Raw genomic sequence first — 26,818 nt, 5'->3', positions numbered from 1 at the left:
AGAGTGAGAATAACTAAACAGAGTGAGAGGGAGAATATAAATAAACAGAGAGTGAATAAATAAAGAGAGAGAGAGAGAAAGAGAGGGAGTGTGAATAAATAAAGAGACAAAGAGAGAGACAGAGACAGAGAGAGGGAGACACAGAGAGACAGAGGCAGAGAGAGAGAGACAGAGAGAGAGAGAGAGACTGAGAGAGACAGAGACAGACAGAGAGAGAGACTGAGAGAGAGACTGAGAGAGAGACTGAGAGAGAGACTGAGAGAGAGAGAGACAGAGTGACAGAGAAAGAGAGAGAGAGAGACAGAGAGAGAGAGAGACTGAGAGCGAGAGAGACTGAGAGAGAGAGACAGAGAGAGAGACTGTGAGAGAGACAGAGAGAGAGAGAGAGACTGTGAGAGAGACACAGAGACGGAGAGAGAGAGAGAGACTGAGAGAGAGAGAGAGAGACTGTGAGAGAGACACAGAGACAGAGAGAGAGAGCGCGACAGAGAGAGGGACAGAGACAGAGAGAGAGAGAGAGACTGAGAGAGAGACAGAGAGACAGAGAGAGAGAGAGACAGAGACAGAGACAGAATAAATAAAAGGACAGAAAAGAGAGATAATAAATAACAGGGACCGAGAAAGAGAGGATAAATAACCGAGAGCGAGAATATCTGTGCGGAATCTGAACGTTCTCCCCGTGTCTGCGTGGGTTTCCTCCGGGTGCTCCGGTTTCCTCCTATGAGTCCCGAAAGACGTGCTGTTAGGTGAATTGGACATTCTGAATTCTCCCTCTGTGCGACGACAATAATCTCTCCCTCAATGTCAACAAAACGAAGGAGATTGTCATCGACTTCAGGAAGCGTAGTGGAGAACATGCCCCTGTCTACATCAATGGGAACGAAGTAGAAAGGGTCGGGAGCTTCAAGTTGTTAGGTGTACAGACCACCAACAGCCTGTCCTGGTCCCCCCCATGCTGACACTATAGTTAAGAAAGCGCACAAACTTTCTCAGAAGACTAAGGAAATGTGGCATGTCAGCTACGACCCTCACCAACATCTACAGATGCACCATGGAAATAATTCTTTCTGGTTGTATCACAGCTTCGTATGGAACCTGCTCTGCCCAAGACCGCAGGAAACTACAAAAGGTTGTGAATGTAGCCCAGTCCATCTCACAAACCAGCCTCCCATCCATTGACTCTATCTATAATTCCCACTGCCTCAGAAAGGCAGCCAGCATAATTAAGGACCCCACGCACCCCGGCTATACTCTCTTCCACCTTCTTCCGTCAGGAAAAAGATACCAAAGTTTGAGGTCACGTACCAACCGACTCAAGAACAGCTTCTTCCCTACTGCCATCAGACTTTTGAATGGACCTACCTCGTATTAAATTGATCTTTTCTCTACACCTTGCTATAACTGTAACATTATATTCTGCAGTCTCTCCTTCCTTCCCTATGTACGGTATGCATTGTTTGTACAGCATGCAAGAAACAATACTTTTCACTGTATACTAATACATGTGACAATAATAAATCAAATCAAATCAAATGTGTACCCGAACAGATGCAGGAATGTGGGGACTAGGGGCTTTTCACAGTAACTTCATTGCAGTGTAAGCCTACTTGCGACACTAATAAAGATTATTATTATTAAATAACCGAGAGCGAGAATGACTAACCGGGAGCGAATAAATAACAGAGAGCGAGAGAAAGGATCAAATATCAGAGAGAGAGGGAAAATAGGTAACAGAGAGAGAAAGAGATAGAGAGAGAGAATAAATAAAGAGGTAGAGAGAATAAATAACAGAGAGAGAAAGAGAGAGAGGGAATAACTAGAGAGAGAGAATAACCAAAGAGAGAGAGGGAACAAACAGACAGAGAGAGAGAGAGAGACAGAGAACAGACACGAGAGAGAGAGAAAGAGAGAGAGAGCAAACAACAGAGAGAGCGAATAAACAAAGAGAGAGAGCAATAATAATACCGTGGGGCAGCATGATTCCCGGCTTGGGTCACTGTCTGTGCGGAGTCTGCACATTCTCCCCGTGTCTGCGTGGGTTTCCTCCGGGTGCTCCGGTTTCCTCCCACAAATCCCGAAAGACGTGCTGTCAGGTGAATTAGACATTCTGAATTCCCACTCCGTGACCCGAACAGGTGCCGGAATGTGGCGACTACGGGCTTTTCACAGTAACTTCATTGCAGTGTTAATGTGAGCCTACTTGTGACATTAAAAGGTTATCATTGTTAAATAAGTAAACAGAGAGAGAGAGAGAATAATCAACAGAGAGAGAGGAAATAAAGAGAGAGAGAGAGAGACTAAATCAAGAGCGAGAGAGAGAATAAAGAAGGAGAGAGAGAGAAAAAAGAACCGAGAGAGAGAATAACAAAACAGACAGAGAGAAAATAATGAAACAGACACATAGAGAGGGAGAGAAAGAATAACTAAACGGAGAGACAGAAAGAAAGTGAATAAACAGCAGAGAAAGAGAGCGAGTGAATAACTAAACAGAGAGAAAGAGAGATAGAGAATAAATGCAGTGAGAGAGAATAAACAGAGAGAGAGAGAATAACTAAACAGAGAGAGAGATCGACAGAGAGACTAAATATACAGAGAGAGGAGAAGAATAAATAAACAGAAAGAGAGAATAAACAACTGACAGAGAGAATAAGCAGAGATAGAGGGAATGAACAAAGACAGAGGGAGAAGGGGAGAAAGATCGAGAATAATTCAACAGAGAGAGTGGGAGAGAATAAACAACAGAGAAAGAGCGAGAGAGACAGAGAGGGAGAATAAATAAAGAGAGAGAGAGAATAAACAACAGAGAATAAGCAGAGAGAGAGGGAATAAATAGAGAGAGAGAGAAAGATCAAAAATAACTAAACAGAGAGAGAGTACCTAAATAGAGAGAGAGAGAGAGAGAAAAAATAGTGAGCAAGATAGAGAGACTAAGTATGCTGTTGCTCGTTATGCTTTCCCTTAATTTGCTCTGTTTTAATTACCTTTGCTCAAGAGTCGCCAGGTATCTTTCTGATACCACCACAAGGTTCAAAGCCAAGTACTGATCAATGACTCAATACACCAGTTAGTAAGTTTGAAATCAATACACATTTATTATACACACAATCAATCACTACTCATGCATAAACTCTATTTGCTAAACTACAACTACTACTAAAAGCCTATACTTAGCTTTGAGTGGCCCACTCAGTCAGAGGAACAATGGCCGTTGTCCGGTTCTGATTCTGCTGGCTTCGAACTGGTACGGAATAGTAGCTAGGAGCGTCTATCTCATCGCGTGCATTGACTTGAGAGACTTACTTGGTTGATGCAGCTGCTAGGCAGGTCTCTCCTCGCTGAGAGCCAAGGCCAAGAGTTCTTTCGAGAGCTGCCAAGAGAGCGAACTGACCTTGGGGACTCTATTTTATAGTCCCCAGGGGTATCGCGCCCTTTTGGGCGGACCCCGGACTTGGCCCCAATTAATTGGACCATGTCCCAATCGTTCTTATCGATTTTCTCCAATACCAGAGTTGTTCCCTGATCTAGGTGGTCGTTGGCCTGCCTTTGTCTTAGCTCCCACTGGGGCCGGGGAGTCTGGCTTGGTCTCGATTGTTTCAATGTTGCTTTTTGTCCCTGGAGATAGCTCATTAATATGTTAATGGCTATTGGTTTCAGTTCTGTCTGGGTTCTGCAAATCTTAATACACAGGAAACCTTGCACCTGCTTGTGTTCTCTGGTCTTGCCCAATTTTCCCTGCACTCCTTGCGAGTGTCCATTTTGAATCGGGACGTGGCTACCCCAGGTGGCTACAATGCAGAGAGAGAGAGAGAGAGAGAGAGAGAGAAGAGAGGGAGAATAATTAAGAGAGAGTAAATAACAGAGAGTGAGAGGGACAGAGGAGAGAGAGAGAGAATAAATAAAAGAGAGAGAATGAATAAAAGAGAGGGAGAGAGAGAGAATAAAGAACAGAGAGAGAAAGTAAATATACATAGAGGGATGAAATGTACACAGAGAGAGACTGAGAGGGAGACTAATTATACAGAGGGAGAGAGGCTAAATCTACAGGAAAGAGAGAGAATAAATAAAAAGAGAGAGAGAAACTAAATGCGAGAGTGAGAGAGAGACAAACAACCGAGCGAGTGCGTAAACAAAGGAAAGAGAGAAAATAAATAAACAGAGAGAGAGAGAACAAATGTGCGTGAGAAAGAGACAAACAACTAAGCAAGTGAATAAACGAACAATGGAAAGACAGGGAATAAATGCGAGAGAGAGAGAGAGAATAAACACGCGAGAGAGAGAGAGTGAGATAGAGAGAATAAACACGCGAGAGAGAGAGAGAGTGAGATAGAGAGAGAGAATAAACACGCGAGAGAGAGAGTGAGAGAGAGAGAGAGAATAAATACGCGAGAGAGAGAGAGTGAGAGAGAGAGAGAATAAACATGTGAGAGAGAGAGAGAAAGAATGAGAGAGAGCAAGAATAAACAAGCGAGAGGGAGAGAGAGAGAGTGAGAGAGAGAGAGAGAGATAGAGAATAAACACGTGAGAGAGAGAGAGAGTGAGAGAGAGAGAGAGAATAAACATGCGAGAGGGAGAGAGAGAGTGAGAGAGAGAGAGAGATAGAGAATAAACATGCGCGCGAGAGAGAAAGAGCCTTCCAGGTGTGACCTGGCTGAATCCTTTTCAAAACTGACAAAATGGCCTTGGCTTTTCCTGATCCAGAAGTTTATGACAAGCGCCACCAATCCTGGGCACCAAAAGAGAAGGTTGAGTAGCCTACATTCACCAATTGGCTGCTTGCCAATCCTATCAAATCAACATCAGAGGTGCTGCCACAGAACCCAAACAGGACGCCTTGGCTTGGCCCATCAGAACGAGGGTGTTTCAGTGTGTCCAAAGTCTGTAGTTTAAATGGAAATCTCAGTTGCAGCAGCTAACCAGAAGACTGTAGATTGAAGGCAGTCAGGGCAGAAATGAAAAAAGGAAACAGAGCAGACAAAGGTTTTGCAACAGTATCCTAACACACCTCCCCCTATAAGAATGAAACATCGGGATATGGACGCTTTAGGGATGCTTTATTATGAGGTATGCAAGACACACAACACTCACACATACCTGTCTAGCCCCAATACCATCCCCCTGCCCGATCTTGGGATTAGTAACAATTGGACTTTTAAACGCATGATAAAACACTTACACTCACATTATTGTCTTCAAGAAATATGTACACAGTCTTTACAACAAACAATTGCAATAATAACTGACAGAAAACCATTGCATTTGAAATGTCACTGAACGCAAGGAGTTAACAGTTCAGAAACATCTGGGGCGACCAGCACCGATCTGTCCTCCAACATGGCCGTCGACTTCCCAGACTCTCCTCGGCATTCCGTGAACCACAACAGGATTGCGTGTTCCTGTAACATGTGTCATTCCTCAGTTTTGAACTTAGCCAGTCTGTGGTTGTAGTCGAGATGGAGGTGGCTTTGATGGTTCTAAAGGTTTGAGGGCCTCACCAGGGATAGTTAACGGAGTTCGGGTACACTGAGGGAGAATTCAGAATGTCCAATTCACCTCACCACCATCTATTCACCACCACTTTGTAACCAGGACCTAGGTTGAAGTCAAAACTTTCGTCCCACCCCTCCTTACCACCACCCCCTTGTAGTAACTCTTTACCAGTACCCCGTAATCAGATCCGAAAGCAAAATCAAAACTCTTGTCTAATTCCTCACCCTTATGGTTACGTTCAGTCAGAAAATGTTCGGGACCTGGGTCACAACCGTGGTCACTTGAAACATGCTCAATGGCCGTGAACATCTCTTTCTCTAAGCCGTCTACTGGCTCCCCCCTGCCCTTCAGTCGGCATTTCAGGTGCTAACTGTAGTACTCCCTTCAAACTCTGTAACCGTGGGTGAAGCTACCACCCTCACTCCCACTAAATCATTCCCCAAAACTAAGTCTCTTCCTTCCACTGGGAATTCCTTAACTATGCCAAAAACTAATGGACCTGACACTAAGTCACACTCCAACTGCACTTTATACAATGGAACTGGGATACAGCTTCCACCCATCCCATTCACAAATACCTCAGCTTTCACTGAACTCTCTCGAGGAAAGACCAAATCCTTCTCCAGCACAAGAGTTGGAATAGCCCCGGTGTCTCTTAAAATTGTTTTGGGTTTGGCAACCTCTGTCGAGGAGAATGAGGGGACTTTTCCCTTAGACACAAAACCGGTATATCCCTCGTCTACCTCTTCTCTACACCTGCTCCCACAGCGGAGTTCACCTTGGGTCTCCCAAGTCCAGTTAATGCTACCACCTGCATCAGAGCATCCTCCACTTTTTCTCCCTTCTCAGAATCCTCCATGCGAATCCCCACAAGTCCCATGGGCTTTCCCTGCAACTTCCAACTGGCTGAATGAACATGTCCCACCTTATTACAATGGTAATACCTCGGCTTCCCAGTCTCACTTCCACTTCCTTTCTTGTCTGAGACGGAGATCTCAAAGCCTTCCCAGCTATCCATTCTTAACTTGGCTACCTGCTATCCTCTCACCCACTTCCTATCCTTTTCACAATTATGGGGGTGATGGAACAAAGGTTTAAATTTATGGATTAGCTTGTAATCATCAGCCATAATTGCTGCTTGCCAAGCAGTTTGTCACCCTCTGGTCATCAACATAGGCTCTTATTATCGAAGGGAAGGAATTCTTAAACTCCTCTAAGAGAATGACCTCTCTCAGAGCCTCATAGGTCGGCGCAGCTCCCAATGCTCGTACCCATCTATTAAAGCTGTTCTGCTTAACACTTTCGAATTCTGCATAAGTCTCCCGGCAGTCTCTTTAAATTCCGAAACTTTTGCCTACATGCTTCATAGAACATAGAACATTACAGCGCAGTACAGGCCCTTCGGCCCACGATGTTGCACCGACCTGTGAAACCTTTCTAAAGTCCCTCTACACTATTCCCTTATCGTCCATATGCCTATCCAATGACCATTTGAATGCGTTTAGTGTTGGCGAGTCCACTACTGTTGCAGGCAGGGCATTCCACGCCCTTACTACTCACCGAGTAAAGAACCTACCTCTGACATCTGTCCTATATCTATCTTCCCTCAATTTAAAGCTATGTTCCCTCGTGCTAGCCATCACCATCCGAGGAAAAAGGCTCTCACTGTCCACCCTATCTAATCCTCTGATCATTTTGTATGCCTCAATTAAGTCACCTCTTAACCTTCTTCTCTCTAACGAAAACAGCCTCAAGTCCTTCAGCCTTTCCTCATATGATCTTCCCTCCATACCAGGCAACATTCTTGTAAAGAACCAATTCATGCGCTTCAAGAATAGCCTTTTTTACTGAGACATAATCCTGAGACTCCTGCTCGACAAGGCAGTATAAACCTTCCCGTGCTCCCCCTATCAACTTACTCTGCAGGCGTAATGTCCAATTCTCTTTTGGCCACTCCATTTGGGTTACTATTTTCATGAAAGCCCAAAAGAACATTTCTCCTTCTTTCTCTTCAAATTTTGGGAGAGCTTGTATAAACTTTAACGTATCACCCCTAAGTTCCGTTCTAAGACTTGGTTCCCCTCCACATTCTCGCAGCTTCCCATCCCTTTCTAGTACCTTAAGCTGGAAGTCTTTTTCTAATTCCAGCTTCCTCACTTCCATCTCCATTTCTTTTCCCCTCTCTCTTGTCTCTATTTTCTCTTTTCTCTCTCATCATCTCCATTTCTTTTAACGCCTTTTCCCCACTTGACGAAGTCTCTGATGCTACATTGGTTTCGCTGTGTTTCTGGCACCTGTTTCAACTACCTGCGCCTTTGTTAACTTTAGCTGGTACTACCATTTGTAATTCACCTGCCAACTCGACCAGTTTGTCTTTGTGAAGCCGCATTAAGTGAACAGAGTTAAGTCTTCAACCTGGAGAAATTATTTCACATCTTTCGTAGCCATCTTGCTTTATTACTCCAAACCTGGTGCCTCTTCTATAATTTACTCTGCATCCCAATTCGTCTTCTAACATTTCTAATCCCAGACAAGCCCCCAATTTATGTTACAACACCTTGGGCGAGTGCATGGTCAATTCTAGCCCCACAGACCCCAGAGTCCCAACATAAGTGAATTAACCAACAATTTGTGTTTTCCTGAGATCTTTAATCCTTGACTGTTCCAATGGGTTAGAGACACCAGATTCAAGTAAAACATTAACACACTGTTTATTAATAACAAGAGGAAAGATGAATGTATAAGGAAATAACAGAACAATGGACTACCAATTTACCTATTCCAAAAGCCCCGTCCCACCCTCCAACCAGACTCACAAGACAGACACACAGTAAGGGTAGGAGATGATTTTAAAAACTGGGATTAAAAGAGAAGGCTTGAGATGACTCTTCACTGCTGTGCTTGCGGCCTCGAGGGAATAGATTCATTCAACAGAGTTGCAGGTTGCCGCTGTTCTGTCCTTTGACCACCGGATGGCGTTTCACACAAGAGTTCCTGGTCGATGCAATTCCACCCTTCTACCACCCTTTTACTGATATTATTGGGCTGAATCGGAAGGTTTGCAGACCTTTTCTTTGCCTGATTTCTGTGCACAACTTCTGGCTGTACTATAAAGAACGTTCCAAGTTTAAGCTTCAATTTGAGCTCTTCCCAGCCTTCTGATGAAAGTCAGCCTACTGCAGTGCAGTGTGGCCGATAAAAGCTGGGAGACCCCGCTCCCAAGATCTACCCAGCTCGCAATGCCTCACGAGATCAAACGTGATCTTGCAAGACGTTGCAATGTAAATCCTGCCCATTGTGGTCGGGATCACTTTTTTGGCACATATGCATATGGATGTAGGTGGCTTTTATTGGCCACGCTACGCCGCGGCAGGTTGACTTTCAGGCGCAGCGTGGCCATTGGATCACATCCAGAGAGAGAGGGAGAGAGCGCGAGTGGATTAATACAAGGGAGGGAGAGAGCGTGAGGCAATCAATACCAGAGAGCGAGAGGAGAGAAGGAATAACGGAGAGAGAGATAGAGAGAAGCTGCCTTCTGCTATACGTTGAATGAACAGGCCACTCGGTCCAGCTGTGAAGTTCATGCCCCATCATTATTTCACTTTCTGTTCCTATTTTCCTCGCTTCCTATCCCTTGCTGGCACGTAACTTTCAACCTTTGCACATTGTGTAGGACGCCACAAGCCATGTGAAGGTTACTGTAGGTGCAGGATCTCAGTTATTGGAGATTTGAAGACATGGGGCGGAATTCTCCATTTCTGCGGCAAAATGCTGATGCCGGAGTGGGACCCGTGGTGTTTCACGACTGGCAAATCTGCGTGAACCCCTCACCGATTCCGGTACCAGTGGGGGGCTAGCATTGGCGCCGGGCAATACGCCCACGAATCGCGCCAGAAACGGGCGGAGAATGGCCGGGTCCTGGGCCGCGCATGCGCACGGCTGACGACCTGCACCGCTCGCACCGTACTACATGGCGCCGGCTGTGCACGTAACCTAACCTGCAAACTGCGCCCCAACAGCCCACCCCCCCCCCCCCACCAGTCCCCCCCCCAGCCCCAGCAGATGCCCCCCTCCCGGCCAGGGGCACAGATCCCGGCCGAGTGATGGTGCTGGACACAGGCACACCAATCGCCTGCTTCCGCAGCACAGAACGTCAGCAGCTCCATCTGCAAACACCCAGTCACATCGTAACGAGCAGCCTTCAGCCGGAATATTACTGTTATGTATCTGGCAGACCCATCAGCACAGAAAATGGCAGTCAACAGAGCCACCGCATTCCCAACTCTGCTGATGAGCTAAAAGTCCAGCAGAAAACGTGTCAGACTCCCCGGAAGAACACTACACTGCCTCAAACCAGCGTCGTACAACGACAATATATGGAGTTCAGACCAAAACATCGCACCGCCAACTCAATAAATCAGACAGATGACACCTCATCCAGTATCGTCTGATATGCAAGGCCCTGGACCTCTCTAAACATACACGTAACACAGCCCAGCGCTCATTTTCCAAGTCATTACTGGCCCTGAATAGCACCGTAGACACACTGCACGCCGATTCCAGATGTGTACACCAGGGTCAAAAACATCCAAACACTCAAACACCAGCAACGTAACTCAACAAACTCCAGTTCAAAACATCTTTTGGAGGAAGCAGCTCAGCCAGACAGGTTGAATGGCGATAGCTCCAGTTTTGCACTCATCGCCAGTTTCATAAAGGCACGGGGAGTCCAAGGCGAGTTGTAGAGACATTTATTGACACATTATATCCACGAGTCCCAGCTACAGCCAGTCCTCTCTCCTTTCCAGTCAGTCTCCCACTGGCTGACCTTTTATCCCAGTGCAAGTGAGCTAACCCAAAGGGATGGGGGTGAGGTTTGCACTCCCAATGAGCACAGGGAAACAATAATCTTCAATTGGATGCGTCAAGTGCAGGTTATTACAGCACGCCTGCTTTGCTCTCAACAGTGGCTTAGAGACGGGACTAAAGCCATAACTTTTTAAAGTTTTAAGATGGTACGGAAAGATCAATTCATGCCAGGACTGATGACAGAAGAAATAGGAGTTTATTAAAACAACTATTAAAACTTTATTAAAACAACTTCAACTCTAACACTCAGATTACATGCAGTTTCTTAACCTCAACACACTAGCTCCCATTAAACAACACTCTTTTAGAACTTGCAGCTCTCATGCCACTTACACAGGCAGACAAACGCATTTATGAAGCAATTTTTCTTCTGTTAGCGACATTAGTTCAGAACCCTTTTCCAAAACCTACCTCGGTGGCAACTTTCATGACTTCTTTTGGTCGATTTCCAAAGCCTTCTCTTCTCTCTGTTCAAAACAGGATTATTTTTCTCTCTCTCTCTAAGCTCTGCCCAGCCCCTCAAGCAAAGGCTCTCTGCTGAGGTTTCCGGACTTCAACCCATCATCATTATCTTGGCTGTTTGATGGCCCGCTCCTGCTGATACAAGAGTACAGAGCCATGCTATTGACATGCAACTAACCTCCCATTGATGGACAAAGATATCATCAGACTCTGTAAGGGGCTAATAGCTGGTCAGACAGGAGTGTCCCGAAGAACAATGGATCTGGGGCATCCTGCACACTCCCACTAACGAGTTTAAGTCTGACTGGGGCAATGTAGCTCGGCTCACTCATTTTTGTCTGCTTGTAGAACCATGTGTGCTATTGAAAGTGAGTTATTGTATGTGAGTCAGTTTGGAATTGTCCTCGGCAGCGTGAGATGGTGCTGTACACATATATCTTTTGCAGCAACTTCTGAATCTCTCTCATGTCCCAGCCTCAAACTCAGGATTCGATTTGGCTTCCTGTGCCCCAGATGTGCCAAGCATATTTTCTTCAAATTTCTAATCGGGGGGAAAAATGTAAAATTTGGCAGTTCAGAAGACAGCTCCTTCATACCTGAGCCACAGAGGTGACAAGCCGGCCAGGATTCCTGCCTTGAAATTAGTGGGAAACCAGAGGATTGGGAAGCCTTTAAAAGCGAGCAGAGGGCAACTAAAAAAGCAATAATGAGGGAGAGGATGAAGTATGAGTGCAAGCTCGCTCGCAATATAAAGGAAGATAGGAAAAGATTTTTTCAATATATAAAAGATAAGAGAAAGGCAAAAATAGATATTGGACCACTAGAAAATGTGGCTGGAGAAGTAATAATAGGAAACAAAGAAATGGCTGACAAACTGAACAGTCACTTTGCATCAGTCTTCACGGTGGAAGACACCAGTGGGATGCCAGAGCTCCAGGAGGACCAGGGGGCAGAGGTGAGTGCAGTGACCATTACTAAGGAGAAGGTTCTGGGGAAACTGAAAGGTCTGAAGGTGGATAAGTCACCTGGACCAGATGGACTACACCCCAGGGTCCTAAAAGAGATAGCTGAGGAAATTGTGGAGGCATTAGTGATGATCTTTCAGGAATCACTGGAGGCAGGAAGGGTCCCAGAGGACTAGAAAGTGGCTAATGTAACACCACAATTTAAGAAGGGAGGGAGGCAGAAGACGTGAAATTATAGGCCGGTTAGCCTGACTTCGGTCATTGGTAAGATTTTAGAGTCTGTTATTAAAGATGAGATTGCAGAGTACTTGAAGTACATGGTAAAATAGGACTGAGTCAGCACGGCTTTGTCAAAGGGAGGTCGTGTCTGACAAATCTGTTAGAGTTCTTTAAGGAGGTAACAAGGAAGTTAGACAAAGGAGAACCAGTGGACGTGATTTATTTAGATTTTCAGAAGGCCTTTGACAAGGTGCCGCATAGGAGACTGTTAAATAAGTTAAAAGCCCATGGTGTCCAGGGTAAGATCCTGGCATGGATAGAGGATTGGCTGACTGGCAGAAGGCAGAGAGTGGGGATAAAGGGGTCTTTTTCAAGATGGCAGCCGGTGACTAGTGGTGTACCTCAGGGGTCTGTGCTGGGACCACAACTTTTCACAATATACATTAATGATCTGGAAGAAGGAACTGAAGGCACTGTTGCTAAGTTTGCAGATAATACAAAGATCTGTAGAAGGGCAGGTAGTATTGAGGAAGAAGGGGGGGCTGCAGAAGGACTTGGACAAGCTGGGCGAGTGGGCAATGAAGTGGCAAATGAAATACAATGTAGAAAAGTGTGAGGTTAGGCACTTTGGAAGGAGGAATGGAGGCAGAGACTATTTTCTAAATGGGGAAATGCTTCAGAAATCAGAAGCACAAAGGGACTTGGGAGTCCTTGTTCACGATTCTCTTAAGGTTAATTTGCAGGTTCAGTCGGCAGTTAGGAAGACAAATGCAATGTTAGCATTCATGTCAAGAGGGCTAGAATACAAGACCAGGGATGTACTTCTGAGGCTGTATAAGGCTCTGCTCAGACCCCATTTGGAGTATTGTGAGCAGTTTTGGGTCCTGTATCTAAGGAAGGATGTGCTGGCCTTGGAATGGGTCCAGAGGAGGTTCACAAGAATGATCCCTGGAATGAAGAGCTTGTCATATGAGGAACGGTTGAGGACTCTGGGTCTGTATGCGTTGGAGTTCAGAAGGATGAGAGGGGATCTTATTGAAACTTACAGGATACTGCGAGGCCTGGATAGAGTGGACGTGGAAAGGATGTTTCCACTTGTGGGAAAAACTAGAAGCAGAGGAACAATCTCAGACTAAAGGGACGCTCCTTTAAAACCGAGATGAGGAGGTCAGAGCAGTGGCAATGCAATTCAACCCGGCAAAGTATGAGGTAATGCACTTGGGGAGGACTAACAAAGCAAAGGATTACACTACAAATGGCCGGCACGGCATGGTGGCACAGTGGTTAGCGCTACTGCCTCACATCTCCAAGGACCCAGGTTTGATTCCCGGCTTGGGTGACTGTCTATGCGGAGTCTGCACGTTCTCCCCGTGTGTGCATGGGTTTCCTCCGGGTGCTCCGGTTTCCTCCCACAGTCCAAAGATGTGCAGTTTAGGTGGATTGGCCATGCTAAATTGCTCCTTACTGTCCAAAAGGTTAGGTGAGGTTACTGGGTTATGGGGATAGGGTGGAGGTGTGGGCTTAAGTCGGGTGCTTTTCCTGAGGGCTGGTACAGACTTGATGGGCTGAATGGCCTCCTTCAGCACTGTAAATTCTGGAGGCGGGATTCTCCAGTCGCTGACGCCGAAATTGCGTTTGCTGATCGGCCAGAGAATCAACGATCGCGCCAAAATTGGCCGCGTCGCCGCTTTTTCGATGCTCCGCCCCCTCCAAAGCGGCGTACTCGTTGCCTGAGGCACTCCCTTCGATGCCTCTCCCCCAACCAGCCGAGTTCCCGGCAGTGTGGGTCTCTCATGTTATTACTTTCGGGAAACGGTGTGGCGGCTGCGAACTCAGTCCAGCGGCGTCACAGTCGGGGGAAGGCCGATCCGCGGGCAGGGCCGACTTTGGCAGCGGCTGGGGGGCACTGTTTGGGGGTAGTCCGCCAGTCGCGAGCCTGGTCAAAGGGTGGCGCCATGTTGCACGCCGTGGGCCCGCCGCTGTGCGTATGCCCGGCCAGGGACCCAGCAATTCTCCGGGCATATTGGCAGCTAGAGCCGGGTGCCTCAGGACATTGCCTGCCCGCCCCCCACCAAATGAAGAATTGGTGGCCATTTTGTGCCGCATTTTGGGTCGTACAACGTCACCGTTCCCACGTCAGCGTCAGGACATAGCCTGAAAATCGGAGAGTCCAGCCCGATGATTCTATGATCCTGCAAAGTACAGAAGATCAGAGAGACCTTGGAGGTTCCATCCACAGATCCTCGAAGAAGGTAGGACTGGTAGATATGGTGGTTAAGGAGGTAGATGGGATAGTTGCCTTTATTAGTCAAGGCATAGAACACAAGAGCAGGGAGGTCATGCTGAAACTGTATAAAACGCTGGTTAGGCCACAAGTGGAGTGCTGAGTGCAATTCTGGTCACCACATCATAGGAAGGATGTGATTGCACTGGAGGGGGTGCAGAGGAAATTCACCAGGATGCTGCTTGGGCTGAAGGGGCTGAGCTATGAGGAGAGGTTGGATAGACTGGGGCTGTTTTCCTTGGAGCAGCGTAGGTTTGAGAGGGGACCTGATAGAGGTGTCTGAGATTATGAGGGGCATAGATAGAGTGGATAGGAAAGCACTTTCTCCATTAATAGAGGGCTCAATAGCCAGGGGGCCCAGATCTAAGGTCAGAGGTCGAAGGCTAAGAGGGGAGTTGAGGAGAAACGTTTTTACCCAGAGGGTAGTGGGAGTTTGGAACTCACTGCCTGAAAAGGTGGTGGAGTCAGAAACGCTCGTAACATTTAAGCAGTATTTAGATATTCACTTGCGCTGCCATAACCTCCAGGGCTGTGGGTCAAGTGCTGGAAAATGGGATTAGTGTGGTAAAATCTGTGTTGACCGACATGGACACAATGGGTCGAATGGCCTCCTTCTGTGTTGTAAACATTGATGTGCGGGCAGGAGATCGGAGAAGAACCCCAGAGGGTTGGTGCAAAAAGGAGTTGGGTCACATGTCGACCAGGGTCTCATGCAATGACAGAAGAGACTCGTGGGTCAAAATGGCCGCCTTCTCTGTCTCTGCCCCCGTAAAAAAGCCAGCAGGCGGAAATGGGAGAATTTTTGTGGGAATTCTAACCCTGCGCTTTTCTAAAAAATGATTTATCATGATATGCAGGCACGTACACACACACACACACATAATGATATACAGACAAGCAGCTGATGGACACAGAGAACAGGACATGACCAATAAGCAGGCAGGACACTCAGGGGTGGGATTTGACTATAAAAGGCACGAGGCACTCACACTCCACCTCTTTCCACTGATGATCATCTAGAGAGTCAGTCAAGGCTGTTGTTACAATCTCACACCCCCAGCACGTGGCTAAGACCTAGTCTGGTTCAGTCAGACAGTGTAACCACACTTAAGTTAGCAAAGAGTCGAACTCACAGAGAACTGTGCTAACTGTGCTATTCAATAAACCTGATTGAACTAACTTCAACGTCTGGAGTATCTTTCTGATCTAAGCTGCATCCAGTTGCAGTCAGTGTTAGACCAGTGTACCTAACACGACATGATTTGCTTCTGAGCAGCAATGTTTTTGTACCTGATAGCTGTGCCCAAGAAGGATTTTTTTAAAATGAGCTGACAATGGATAAAGTATTCAAGGCATGCACAAACATCAGTCTTGGTCTTGGTTCAAGGAAGATTTTGCTGACAAATGATTTCCATGTGTGCTCGTTTAGCGTCTGATGAAAAGAGGAACAGTAGCTCCTTGCCTGAAATGCTTGACCTCTGACCTTAATCGCATTTTGTCTGTTTAAAGATATCCCCCATGCATGCCCATTTCCCCTATTCACCGAGAATTGAAATTGTAATGTCCTTCACTTGACATGTCACAAAGTGTGTTTACTATATTCTTATTCAAGCGGTTCTTGTAGTAAGTAAATGATGCCGGTTAATAGTGGGATTTTTAAATATGTAAATACATAGGGCGGGATTCTCTGACCCCCCCCCCCGCGGAGTTCTTAGGGGGACGCGCGGGGGGGGGGGATCCTGTCCTGGGGGGGCGGGGTGCCCCACGGTGGCCTGGCCCGCGATCGGGGCCCACCGATCTGCGGGCGGGCCTGTGCCGTGGGGGCACTCTTTCCCTCCGCGCTGGCCTGTGTCAGGCTCTGCGATGGCCGGCGTGGAGAAGAAACCCCCGCGCATGCACAGGAAACACGTCAGCGGTTCCGCATGCATCAGAACACGCTGGCGCTCCTGCGCATGCGCCAACTTGCGCCGGCCAGCGGAGGCCCTTCGACGCCAGTTGGCGCGGTGCCAACCACTCCAGCGCCAGCCAAATCGGAGGATTTTGCACCTTCTGGGCGGCCCGACACCGTCTTTGGCGCCGGTACGGGCTGACCCGCCGATTGCGGGAGAATCCCGCCCATATATATATATTATCATTACTCCCAGCTTGTTTTCCCCATTCTTACAATATTTCCAGGTATTCAGATGTGAGGAATGTATCAGACTAAAGAAAAATGTATACGGTTTATCTCACCCATAAACCTTCTCTCATCAAATGTTTATCGAGCTTCACTGAAGGTTGGCATGCCTCCCAGGTTTCTGCCAGGGCACTGTGGCATGCTGGGGAATTGGTCTTAGCCGATAGAGTTTTTACAGCATAGAAAGAGGCCCTTCGGCCCTTTGAGTCTGCGTTGGCCATCAAGCACCTGCTATAATCCCGTTTTCCAGCACCTGACCCGTAGCCGTGTGTGCTGCGGCGTTTCAAGTGCTCATCGAAATACTTCTTAAATGTTGTGAGGGTTCCCGCCTCTCCCACCCTCCCAGGCAGCGAGTTCCAGATTCCCATCATCCTCTGGGTGAAAACGCTTTTCCTCAAATCCCCTCTAAATCTGGTTTTTAGCTCACTGGGCTAAATCGCTGGCTTTTAAAGAAGACCAAGCAGGCCGGTTCGATTCCCGTACCAGCCTCCCCGAACAGGCGTTGGAATGTGTCGACTAGGGGCTTTTCACAGTAACTTCATTGAAGCCTACTCGTGACAATAAGCGATTTTCTATTTCTTTTTTCTAAATCTCCTGCCCCTTACCTTAAATCTATGCCCCCTAAATCATTGACACCTCCACTAAGGGGCAAAGTTCCTTCCTATCCATCCTATCTCTGCTGCTCATAATTTGACACAGCAAGAAGTCTTATAATATCAGGTTAAAGTCCAACAGATTTATTTGGAATTACTAGCTTTTGGAGGGTAGCTCCTTCATCAGGTGAGTCTTCTATATGCGCGATTTTCTTAGAGACCCTCTCCACTTTGAGCCGTCGGTTTGCGGTGTCGATGATGTGGAGATGCCGCCATTGGACTGGAGTGGGCACAGCTCCTGATCAACCAGAACCTTGAAGGTGAGAATGCTGCCTCATGTGGCAATAGCTGACTTGTGACTGACGCAAGCGCTCAAAGACGTAGGATTTAAGGAACATCTTAAAGGCGGGAAGGAGTTTCACAGTCATAGCCGGCCATTAGCCAATCAATGGGCGAGGACAGAGAATTTGGCATTCAGCCAAACTTCCCATTCACTGCAGTGGACCCGGAGAATCCCGCTGCTGGCATGAATGAGTAGAGAATGGCGGCCCAAGAAAAACACAGGACACCAGAATTGGAAGAGCGTAGAGACTTCCTGCGGGGCAGGAGGAGCGGTTTGTCAATGAGGAAGAGAATTTTAAAGTTTGCCGGACTGCGATCGAATGTTGGTCAGCGAGCACGGGGTGAAAGGTCAGCAATGTGGGATTTGGGCAGCTGTTGAATAACAAACGACAACACTTTCAGAATATTGCACGGTGTGATTTCAACTCCATCGATTTCACCCAGTGTCGGTTTTATTAAATTGAGATTTGTTTTTGTTGTTGTTTGATCGTGAGTTTAACCTGTGCCGTGCACTGTTCCCCCATCCAAGAGGCCTCCCAAAGTTAATCTCGCTCCCATCACTCTGGGGTACAAGAGAGCGGGCAACGTTGTTGAATGTCTGTGTGTTCTGTCTCTGGTGCTCCCTCTAGTGTCTAGCTAGTCTACGTGTATTTACATTAACCCTTTGTGTATTTACAGTGATACATATCACCACACTGTACAGGGCGAGATCGTCCACCTGTCTACGCCAGCAGGATCTTCCGGCATTGAGCTACGGAGAATCCCGCCCATTTGGTTTTCAGATTGTGGAGAGGAGGTCATTGCTGAGTGGAGCCAAGGAAGGCAGAGAGACATTTCGAAACACTTTAGAGAGGTAGTTCACTGTGGAGAAAGCTTTGGAGAGAGGAATTGAATTCTGATCTGCCTGATGCTGGGCCCACAATTCCCCCACAGTGTGAAAGATTGAGTGCTGTGTGATTATTTTCTTGTTTAATGGGAAATTGAGTGGTAGTGGTTAAGGTTTAATTGTAAATTGTTCTTTTTTGGGTGTGAAGTTAAAGAATTTAAAATTGTAGCCATAAGAAATTTTAAAAACAAAAATACCGAAGCTCCAGTTCTTCATCGAGTCACTCCTGGAGCAAATCATTCTTTACACACAGTCTTACAAATCAACTAAAATATTAGGGTTTCGGTCCAGTGGCCTAGCCAATGCTGGGGTCTGGTCTGGGATGGTAATATGTTCCACTATTCTCTGCAACCCCACCTGACTCTGGGCCTCATGAGTGTCCCACATCACTCTTTCCATTTCTGCATCAAAGCATGGCACAGGTTTTACTCAAATACCAATTAGGAACAGGAGTAGGCCACTCGGCCCCTTGAGCCTGTTCCACCATTGAATACGATCATGGCTGATCTGATTGAAACCTCAACCTTACATTCCTGCCGACCCCAGATAACCTTTCACCCCCTCCCCTTGTTAGTCAAGAATCTATCCACCTCTGCTTTAAAAATAGTCAAAGATTCTGCTTCTACTGCGTTTTGAGGAAGAGAGTTCCAGAGACTCAACCCCCTCTGAGAGAAAATATTTCTCCTCGTCCCCATCTTAAATGAGCGACCCCTTATTTGTTAAACAGTGACCCCTGAATCCTAGATTTTCCCAGAAGAGGAAACATCCCCAGGTCATCCACCCTGTCAATACGCCTGAGGTACATTTATCTACTTCGAAATCAGACGATTTTCAGGACCTGTTTCTTGAAGGGAAACTCAGAAGCAAGGTCGTAACTGTCTCCTGCCCCAATCCTCACATCCCTCTGAGATCCCCTGATTTAAATCACGCCACCAATGGCAGCCGTCCTTCAGCTGTCTGGGCCTCAAGCTCTGGAATTCTCTCCCTGAACCTCTCAGCCCGCTCTCTACCTTACTGTCCTCCTCTAAGATGCACCTTAAAACCTGCCTCTTTGACCAAGGTTTTGGTCACCTGACCTAATGGCCAGAATTCTCCCATTGCAACCACCCTACCCGCCGGGATACCAGCATGGGATGGTTTCAAAGGTAATTCTCATTGGCAGCAGAGGGAGTAGAGAATCCCGCCATAGTGAGTGAATGGCAGAGAAACACGTGGCTCCGGATCGGGGGTGGGGGGGGGCTGCCATCGGCGAGACCAGAAGGTCCCGCTGGCTTGATCAGCCGGAAAAATCCCCAGGAAACTTGCTTGTTGCAATGTCTTCTTCAACTGAGCAGTTGGAAACTGACAACCCCTCAACGTGCACATCCAGTGAATTCTGGCACTGGGCAGCCCACAAAATGGGTCATCATTCCACATTAATCCACCTCCAAGCTGTGAGCTTTGTCACACAGAAACCATGTCTCCCAGGATGTAAGCGACACTCATGGTTTTCACTGGGAACAAAGAGGTGACATTTCGAAAGCACAAAATATGGATGTGCATTCTGGTTCGATGAAGTTAAGGGCACTCCTGTCGTGCAACTCGATAAGGTCAACATCCGGTAAGGGACTAAGAATAGGCTCAAAGTGAAGACAATCAGCTGGAGTTAAGACCCCCCATTCAAGAATGCAATCTTGTTGCACCCTATATATTTTTTCAGCACTGTTCAAAACCTGGATGAAGCCCAACTCACCAACGCTGAAACCCAACCTCGACTTGATCTCATTCCTTTTACAAGACAGCTTAATGTCCAACAACTGGACACCCACTCATCCCAGCCGCACACACACATTACACTCCCCACACACACTCATCCCAGCCGCACACACACATTACACTCCCCACACACACTCATCCCAGCCGCACACACACATTACACTCCCCAGACACACACATCCCAGCCGCACACACACATTACACTCCCCACACACACTCATCCCAGCCGCACACACACATTACCCTCCCCACACACACTCATCCCAGCCCCACACACACATTACACTCCCCACACACACTCATCCCAGCCACACACACACATTACATTCCCCACACACACTCATCCCAGCCTCACACACACATTACACTCCCCACACACACTCATCCCAGCCGCACACACACATTACACTCCCCACACACACTCATCCCAGCCACACACACACATTACACTCCCCACACACACTCATCCCAGCCCCACACACACATTACACTCCCCACACACACTCATCCCAGCCACACACACACATTACACTCCCCACACACACTCATCCCAGCCACACACACACATTACACACCCCATACACACTCATCCCAGCCGCACACACACATTACACACCCCACACACACTCATCCCAGCCACACACACACATTACACTCCCCACACACACTCATCCCAGCCCCACACACACATTACACTCCCCACACACACTCATCCCAGCCACACACACACATTACACTCCCCACACACACTCATCCCAGCCACACACACACACATTACCCTCCCCACACACACTCATCCCAGCCGCACACACACATTACACTCCCCACACACACTCATCCCAGCCCCAGACACACATTACACTCCCCACACACTCATCCCAGCCGCACACACACATTACACTCCCCACACACACTCATCCCAGCCACACACACACACATTACACTCCCCACACACACTCATCCCAGCCGCACACACACATTACACTCCCCACACACACTCATCCCAGCCGCACACACACATTACACTCCCCACACACACTCATCCCAGCCGCACACACACATTACACTCCCCACACACACTCATCCCAGCCGCACACACACATTACACTCCCCACACACACTCATCCCAGCCGCACACACACACATTACACTCCCCACACACACTCATCCCAGCCACACACACACATTACACTCCCCACACACACTCATCCCAGCCACACACACACATTACACTCCCCACACACACTCATCCCAGCCGCACACACACATTACACTCCCCACACACACTCATCCCAGCCACACACACACACATTACACTCCCCACACACACTCATCCCAGCCACACACACACATTACACTCCCCACACACACTCATCCCAGCCACACACACACACATTACACTCCCCACACACACTCATCCCAGCCCCACACACACATTACACTCCCCACACACACTCATCCCAGCCACACACACACACATTACCCTCCCCACACACACACATCCCAGCCCCAGACACACATTACACTCCCCACACACTCATCCCAGCCGCACACACACATTACACTGCCCACACACACTCATCCCAGCCACACACACACATTACACTCCCCACACACACTCATCCCAGCCACACACACACATTACACCCCCCACACACACTCATCCCAGCCGCACACACACATTACACTCCCCACACACACTCATCCCAGCCCCGCACACACACATTACACTCCCCACACACACTCATCCCAGCCGCACACACACATTACACCCCCCACACACACTCATCCCAGCCGCACACACACATTACACTCCCCACACACACTCATCCCAGCCCCGCACACACACATTACACTCCCCACACACACTCACCCCAGCCGCACACACATTACACTCCCCACACACACTTATCCCAGCCCCACATACACATTACACTCCCCACACACACTCATCCCAGCCGCACACACACATTACACTCCCCACACACACTCATCCCAGCCACACACACACATTACACTCCCCACACACACTCATCCCAGCCCCACACACACATTACACTCCCCTCACACACTCATCCCAGCCGCACACACACATTACACTCCCCACACACACTCATCCCAGCCGCACACACACATTACACTCCCCACACACACTCATCCCAGCCGCACACACATTACACTCCCCACACACACTCATCCCAGCCTCACACACACATTACACTCCCCACACACACTCATCCCAGCCGCACACACACACATTACACTCCCCACACACACTCATCGCAACCGCACACACACATTACACTCCCCACACACACTCATCCCAGCCAAAAGATGGCAGTGGTTGTGCTGGAGTGTGCCCATACAGCTGATGGGTCAGCTGGGGCCAGAGGGCACCGAGTGGGGTGCCCTGAGGGGACACCAATACGACCCATGGCCCTAAGTTGACAGTGGGCAGTCAGCGGCGTGTGCAGCTGCATGGCTGCCTTGCCGGCTGCGGCAATGGTGTTCCGTGCCCGTCCATCCCAACCCCACAGCCCACCTCCTGGTCACCCCCCGCTACTCCCCCCGACCCTCTCAGAAGCCCCCCGGCCAGCGGCACGACTGTCAGCAAACTATGGTGATGTTGGACACTTTCCGTACCCCCTCTCTCTCCCTCAGTAACCACGGTGCCTGTTTCACCATTGTTAAACGCACAAGTGAACCGCGCCGTCGGGAATTCAGCCCAGTGGAGGCGGAGCATCCCGGAGGCCCTGGAGAATACCGAGTCAGGCCCGCTAATGATATGTAAACAACTGTACATGTGGAGTGGAACGCATGGACGCCGCTGTCGAGGCGACAGAGAATTGCGATTCGGTGTGAAACTGGCATCCGCCACGATTTCAGCGTCACAACCGATTCTCCGACCAATCGCGTTACCTGATTCCGCCGTGTGCCGACGGAGAATCCCGCCCCCTATGTCCCACCAGTTTTTGTACCCCCAGCTTGCCTCCTGTCGCAATGGACTCAGGTCGGCCATGATCATATTGAACGATGGCCAACGAAAGAGGGGCTGAATGGCCTACCCGCGCTCCTACTTCGTGTGGGACGAAACGTGTCAGCAATTTTCTCCCTCTTCAACCATCTTTGCTTTGTCCAATCACCGTACAATACAGGGGGAGTGAAAGTCACTCTTACAGAGCACAGCCAGGTATCAGTAAAGGGCAATCAGTAATACATTGCAAGTGACAAGTTTGAACAGGAGTGTTCATGAAATATTACTGCTGTCACTCACTGCTATTCTGGTTAAATATAAGATCAAATCATTTCATTTAACAAATACCACATGTTAACAGGATGCTGTAAAATGTTTTATTAGGCATTTGCTTTTTAAGGAGCATGCCGCACATGGTAATACTATCGGTTCAGGAAATATGAAAGGCTGTTTCTTCGAGCAGCTTACCTTAAATATAGATACACGGTTAAGAGCCTTGTGCTGCGAACTCATATCAGCAAATTACCAACACACGTCCTATGATACTCCACTCCTCTCTCTCTGGGCAGGATTCTCTGTGCAGCGCTGCTGGAATTCTGAAACGCGATTGGGTAGAGAATGGAGCCTGAGCCAGAAATCGCGGATGGCACCTGAGGGAATACCATTCTCCAGTGGCTCAACAGCAGCGTCAATGCGTTCTACTCTGCACGTTCAGTAAACGTCGTCCGCATATCATTAACGGGCTGACCTGATATTCTCCGCGGCTCCTGCGATGCTCCGCCTCTACCAGGAGGAATTACCAACGGCGAAGTTCCCTTGTGGTTCTAAAAATCAGGAAACATGCGCTGTGGCTGCTGAGCGAGAGAGGAGGTGGAACACGTTCCCAAAGGTGTGATTGTGGGCTGCCAGCCCTGGCATGGCTGGCACGGGGGGCACGTCTGTGCCAGGGCGGGGGGATGTAGCGGGAGGTGATGGGGGGAGGGGTGGTGACCAGGGGATGGGCCTTGGCGTTGGGGAGACCCTGGGACCGGGGTGGTGTCTGGGCTCAGACCACCATTTCCATGACTTGCAAGGCAGCCATGTTGCTGCGCACCCCATTGGCCGCCCACCATGGCCCGTGGTTGCTGACCACCCCGCATGTCCCTCTCCCCCCCGGTCCCCCCTCTCCCATCCGCACACCCATCCCAGCCATTCCCCCTGGCACTCTGCCTTTCGCGCCGCACCCCTGGCCCCATTGAGAGTTGGCACGCGTTGGCACATGTGAGGGAGCACCAGCGTGTGGTAGCGTCATCCCCACGCATGCGCAGGGGGCGTTCATGTCCGCGTCGGCCATGGTGGAGGTCCACAGCAGCCAACGCGGAGGAATAGAGTACCCCCACGGCACAGGCCCGCCCGCGGATCGTTGGGCCGCGATTGTGGGCCAGGCCACCGTGGGGGCACCTCCCAGGCCCCCCCCCCCCCCCCACCCCGAGGACCTCGGATGCCACCCACAGAGCCAGGTCCCGCCGGTAAGCACCTGTTGTAATTTACACTGGCGGGACCAACCTAAAACGGGTGGCCACTCGGCCCATCGCGGGCCGACTGGCGCGGCGCGATTCCCGCCCCCGCCAAATCCCCGGCGACGGAGAATTCGGCAGCCGCCGTGCCTGACACTGTGGGGGCCTCTGGACCTGGCGCCCATCGCTGACACCAGTGGTACCGGTGACTGGTGCTGCCCATGCCAGCGGCATGCAGCCCCCCCCCCCCCCCATTTGGTGCCCTCCAACAGGTGCTACTGTGAACGTTGCCCTTGGGTGGGCCACATGCTGCCCCTCTGGTAGTTGGCAGCCAGTTGTGGGGGAGGGGGAGCTGGTGGGGTGGAGGGAGGAGTGTGGGGATGGGCCATATGGCCGGTGTCACTCTGCACAACCACGGGCCACGGTGGGCGGTCAGTGGGATGCGCAGGCTGCGGCAAAGTGGTCCGTGCCTGGACGGCCTGGTCCCATGGAGGGATCGCCTTGACCCCACGGCACATCCCCTGCTCACCCCCCCCCCACCCCCCACCCCTGTATTCCCATCCCTGAGCTGGCAGATGTCCCCCCACCCCAGCCCAGCCCTGCCAATGGCAGGTCGAGCAGCCTCTGCATGTCCCACCTCCTTTCTCTCCCTCCCTCAGCGTCAGTAATTCCCCCGGTGGAGCTGGAGAATCATGGAGGCCCTGGAGAATACCGAGTCAGGCCCGCTGAGGATATGCCGACGGCGGGTGGGATTCGCCGCTGCCCAACGCCGAAATCATAATCGGTGATCGAGCGGAGAATCCCTTTTGAAGACTGAATCGGGGGAGGCGGCTGTTTTCGGAAACTCCGCCTCCTCAAAAACGACATCATCGAGGAGTCCGCCGCACACTGTTAGGTCAGCCTCAGGGTGTCACCTGAAGGCCCTTCCCTGATGCTCCGCCTCCAATGGGCTCTCAGTTTTAGTGAACCTGGTGTGGCGGCTGCGGACTGTGTCCAGTACCGCCACAGTCGGGGGGCCGGAGGTGGGGGGGGGGGGGGGCGTGCTGCTGGATGGGGGGTGCTTCAGCGAGGGCTGCAGGGACTGGCGGTGGGGGGGTCCGGGAGTGGCGGGGGAGGGGGCCACTATCTGGCAGATTGGGTCTGCGCGAGGCCGACGCCATGTTGTACGACGCGACCGCTGCAGGTTGTCGCCGTGTGCGTGTACAGTCCGGGAACTGGCCATTCTGCAGGCTAGCAGCACGGTTCGATTCCCGTACCAGCCTCCCCGGACAGGCGCCGGAATGTGGCGACTAGGGGCTTTTCACAGTAACTTCATTGAAGCCTACTCGTGACAATAAGCGATTTTCATTCTGCATCCGTATCTGGTGTGGAGGCCGGGAGTTTTACCCGGGCCGCTGCTCGCCCCTCACCGGTCCCCGAATCGGTGTGAGTCGGCCCCGATTTGGCATCGTAAAACACCACAGTTCCAACGCCAAAGTAAAATGCATTGACCCCGCTGTCGAGGCACCGGAGCATGGTATTCTGGTGGGCCCCCGGTGCCAGCCACAATTTTGACCACATGACTGATTCTCCGCCCAGTCGCCTTTCCCGATTTTGGTGTCGGCCGACGGAGAATCCCACCCTTAGTCTCGGAAATGGAGAATCCGGCCCTGTATATCTCCATTATTCGTTCTCTCTCTATATTATGCATTCTCTCTGTCTGTTAATCCTTCTCTCTCTTGTGTTCCTTATCTCTCTTTTTGCTTTTCTCTCTGTTATCCCTTTTCTCTTTCTCTCTCTCTGTTATTCCTTTTCTCTTTCTCTCTCTCTCTGTTATTCCTTTTCTATTTCTCTCTCTCTCTGTTATTCCTTTTTTCTTTCTCTCTCTCTGTTATTCCCTTTCTATTTCTCTCTCTCTTTGTTATTCCTTTTCTCTTTCTCTCTCTCTGTTATTCATTTTCTCTTTCTCTCTCTCTCTCTGTTATTCCTTTTCTATTTCTCCCTCTCTGTTATTCCTTTTCTCTTTCTCTCTCTCTCTGTTATTCCTTTTCTTTTTCTCTCTCTCTGTTATTCCTTTTCTCTTTCTCTCTCTCTGGTATTCCTTTTCTCTTTCTCTCTCTGTTATTCCTTTTCTCTTTCTCTCTCTCTGTTATTCCTTTTCTCTTTCTCTCTCTCTGTTATTCCTTTTCTCTTTCTCTCTCTCTGTTATTCCTTTTCTCTTTCTCTCTCTCTCTGTTATTCCTTTTCTCTTTCTCTCTCTCTGTTATTCCTTTTCTCTTTCTCTCTCTCTCTGTTATTCCTTTTCTATTTCTCTCTCTCTCTGTTATTCCT

Source organism: Scyliorhinus canicula, chromosome 28, assembly GCF_902713615.1.
Source record: "Scyliorhinus canicula chromosome 28, sScyCan1.1, whole genome shotgun sequence".
Classification (NCBI taxonomy): Eukaryota; Metazoa; Chordata; class Chondrichthyes; order Carcharhiniformes; family Scyliorhinidae; genus Scyliorhinus; species Scyliorhinus canicula.
The sequence above is the reverse complement of the archived record's forward strand: the minus strand, read 5'-3'. Positions refer to the sequence as shown.